The sequence below is a fragment of the Peromyscus eremicus genome, chromosome 14 (genome assembly GCF_949786415.1).
Source record: "Peromyscus eremicus chromosome 14, PerEre_H2_v1, whole genome shotgun sequence".
Lineage (NCBI taxonomy): Eukaryota > Metazoa > Chordata > Mammalia > Rodentia > Cricetidae > Peromyscus > Peromyscus eremicus.
In genome coordinates, this window is record NC_081430.1 from 5,821,772 (window position 1) to 5,826,151 (window position 4,380).

The 4,380-nt window shown below is 36.6% G+C and overlaps 1 pseudogene; it reads right to left on the reverse strand.

Moving 5' to 3' along the window:
• Nucleotides 1-1,342: 1,342 nt before the first annotated feature.
• On the reverse strand, nt 1,343-2,029 carry LOC131924604 (rRNA-processing protein FCF1 homolog; annotated as a pseudogene).
• Nucleotides 2,030-4,380: the final 2,351 nt, after the last annotated feature.

A 4,380-nucleotide genomic window follows, 5' to 3' on the forward strand; every position in this document is an offset into this window, starting at 1 on the left:
CTAAGACACAGCTATACCACTGTAAATGGAGGCTTTTCTCTGTCCTGCCCCATCCTGCAGATGCTTCTAAATGATCACTCAGAGGCTTATATTAATTATAAATGTTTGGCTAATGGCTCAGACTTATTTCTGTTTAGTTCTTACATTTAAATTAACCCATATTTTATATCTATGCTTTGCCACATGGTTTGTGGTTTGTTACCTCATTTTCTATATGTCTTGTTTCCTCCAGAAGCTGGCTGGCTGGTGTCTGCCCTGATTCTGCCTTTTCTTTTTCCAGAATTCTCCTAGTCTGGCTCTCACACTCAATCTCTTCCTGCCCAGCCATTGGCCAATCAGATTTATTATTAACAATGGGCCTAATCCACAGCATTTCCCCCTTTTTGTCTCATTAAAAAGAAAGGTATTAACCTTAACATAGTAAAATTATATACAACAAAACAATTATCAAGCAAGAACTACAATATCCAGTCTATTTGTATTTAGCAAAATTAAAGAAAATACTCTATCATCTATCCTATCTTTGTGAGTCTAAAGGTTCATATTGAATTTACCTTCTATCATAATTAAGGAAAACTATAACTATCTAATCTTCAATTCCATCAAAGACTCCAGAAGGATATAATATTACTTGAGTAAACAGGAAGTGCATTGCAAGCAACTTTCAAAATTCTAGAAATGACAGAGACATCTGGCTGCCTAGACAGTCATCCAAAGTTCTTCTGCAATGTTGGGGCATCTATCTTCAGCCTACAGACCTAGACTATCTGGCAGACTTTTTAGTGGAGCAGCAAATTTGAAGGATTGTTCCATCTATATTGGCAAAGTTCATCTGTCACTTTCTTCTGTGTCTGGCAGTTTCTTCTGTAAAGTAGGAATCTGAAGGACTGTCCCATCTTGTGTTGGCAATGTTTAGTGGTCATTTTTCTGTGGGTCCTTCTTGTCCAGTTTATATAGCATACTGTCAAGCAGTCCAGGCTAGAGCAGTTTCTAGCCTTGACTAGCATGGCTAGCCTTGACATTGAAAGCAAACTTCATAAGGAATGTCTTCATTGCCCATCATCCTCTTTGAAGTAATCAGTGCTGCCAGGATCAGACACATCTCATTGTTGAGAAAAGTCTAAGTTCTTAAGACATTTTAAATGTCACATTCTGTAGGTCTTTGAAGTGTTTGAAGATTACCTTCCTAATTGAAATATATCTTTGAATATCTAAAAAGCCTAACTAATATGGGTATAAGTTTGACTCCTATAGGTGACTAAATATTAATCTGTATCTTTTAAATTATACATTACATTTTTTAAAAAGATGTAGCTGTTTTTTAAATTGAGACAAAATGTCATTTAAAAAAAAAACATCAAAAAGTGTGTTTAATTAATTGACAACAGAGAAAGCTGGTCAAAGAAAGGCAAGCAAATTTTGTCGAGTAAGAATTAGAACCAAGGAGCTCCGTAATCATCTGGCATCCATTCAATGTTGTACCTATGGTTAGAAATGTACGATAGGAACTCCAGGGATCTTCCGGATTCTTCGTTTGAGGTTCCTGGTCAACTGTGGTCACAATGTAACTCTTGTGCTGAGTGACTCTCTGGACCAAGCAGTCAGCAGCATAGGTTCCTTTGTGTGTGCATGGAAGTCGGTCAAATCGTGGATCCTTGGCAATCCTTAGTGCCACTCGATACTTCTGTCCCAATTTCTCAGTTTCAGCCATCACACAATCAGTTATGCAAGGGATACACTTGGTGTACAGACAGTCCATTATTGACTGCACTAAGGTCAGTTTGGCTTTAATGGAAAAGTTAATGAAGTTGATATCAACGAGGATGTGGTAAGGTGGACCCAGTTGTGTATTATACTGGAAGAACAAGCAGGAAGGATGCTGGGGGACTTCTCTTTCCTTCAGCACACTGGGATCTTTCTTTTCTTTCCTTTTAGGCTTTAATCTATACTTTTCTTTAAGTCTCTCATCTCTGAGACTAAGCATTCACTTCATAGTCGCGTATTTCCTTGTTTTCTTCTGCTTCCCCATGTTCATGCCACACGCCTGTTTCTTCCGGACTATACATTACATTTTTAAATGAGCTGCATAAACATAATACCTTAAACAAGAGTGGAAATATACATACAGTATAACAAAATAACTTCAAATTTGTATCAATAAAATAATATTCACACCAATACAAAATATTTTGAGATTAACAGTTGTTTTTTAGATTAAAATAGATTCAATAATCTACCTTTTTTCATAAGAATCTACCCTTTTTCCCATCATTTTTATATACTATCCCCCTGTCTTCCTTAGAAAGTGATTGGCTATGACCATTAACAATTTATAATCAATCCCCCTTAAATGAAAACAAACATTCATAAACAATATTTTGAGAATTTGGGCATAGTTCTCTATACTACTTCCTGCTAATTGGAGATGCTGATAATCTTATGGGGACACTGAGAAAATTTAGAATTATGGTCAAGTCCTGACTAGGGCATTTTGTCTGGCTGGTCCATCTCAGCTGTGGGGCGTTTACCCAACCACCCCCACAGTTCCCCAGAGTTTTCTTGAGTGCGAGCAGCAGGAAATATTAGATAGAAGGATTTATTGCAGAGAATATCGCGGAGATAAACAGATAGAAAATAAAGGATAGCCTCGAGAGGGCCTGGAACCTATTCCAACGGGCCCCGACTGTCTCTGCCCCAGGGTTTTTTATAGAGACACCAAGGGGTGGAGCAAAAGACCTCCTCCCCCAGCACAGGCAAGTGCAGACCATCTCAGACACCTGCACTCAGGCCCGTGGTCTAATCATCCTCTATGTGGACCTGCTGGGTAAAGCCACGAGGAACCTGAGAACGGGCTCCCACAGGTCCCCCTTTCTTAACATATAAAAAAATAACTATAATGGCTTACAGCAATCTCCATAGCTGTTACACCTCCCAGTATGGGAGTAGAGGATGATATAGATGGCATTTCTCTTTTGAATTAGGTCCAAGGTGACTACAGCAGTCTTAGCTGCCTCAAACCCTTTCTAAACCAAAAACTCTTAAGGCTACTACAAACTTAAAGAATCGCTTTAGCTTCATCATTACCATTAACAGGTTAACATAAACATTGCTATACATAGTCACAATTCTCCCAATCTTACAACACAAAGCAAACTCTTAACAGAACCATTTGAATTAGCATATATGGTGCTATATATAGTTAACAATTTTCTCCGTCTTACAACTTTAACTCAATCATTTGAATTTTCTTGCTAACAGAACATAGGAAAAACTTTGATGTATTCACATCAAACTTAAATATTTCCTTAACTCCACAAAACCAGGGTGCATTAATATCAATAGGTTTCTGCAAACATAATTCAATCTCATAACTCCTCCTTTTCTTTATAATTTTTTAAACAAAATCTCAAACCTAGTTAGAGGAACCCAAACTTATACAATTCCTACAAACCCATATTGAAAAGCAATATTTTCAATCTAACCGTGAACACTTTGAAAACTTTTAGCAAAACATCCAAAAGCAGTTTCTTAATAAAACTCTTTACACACTTTAAAAGTAGTCTCTTAGTGTACCCCATTTGCATTTCTTACTAACAAAAACATGACATTAATCCACTCAAACAACTTTTGAAATTAGACTAAGGAATATTAACTCTCCCCCTTTTCTTTATAATTTAAGCAAAATCTCAAGCCTGGTTAGAAAACCCAAACTTTTCCATTTAAACAGTTCTATTTGTAACACAAAACCAGTTCTGTAAGTATTTTTACATAAACAGTTCCACAAAGCAATTCATGAATCACCAATTAATAAAGCATATATGCATACACAAAACTGCATCTTGATTCTAGGTAGAAACAATAAATTTCTTCATTTAACCCAATTCCAGAAAACTGTTCCTAGGTCATTACTATGAATAAACTCAAAATTGTCCAATTGCAATGAAATCTCTATTGTTCATTTCATTTCTTAAGTCCCAAAATTCACATGATAAATTCTGGTACGAGCCTTCCAAATATGAAGAAATCCATAACCAAAATCTTTGTAGTTTTATCTCATTTTAAGTTCAAAAAGTTCAAACAAGAAATAAATTCTAGTATCAGGCTTTCACTTCCAAATATGAAGAGATGGTTTTCAACCAAAACTTTTTGCCGTTAACAATTTTACTTAAAACAAGCGTCTCTGCAACTTTTGTTCTCACAGACAGAGACCTTTTTTAGGTACAGGAGCATTCTAAACCGCACCGTTTTTTATGTTAGCTCAGGTTTTTCTGTGTTGCGTTGATTTTCCATGAATCTCAGCTGCGGATGCCTTGTGCTAGTTCTGGCGTCCGCCATTCTTAGCTTCTTAGCGGCTTCTGGAGCTTTTGAAAAACCGCTCAG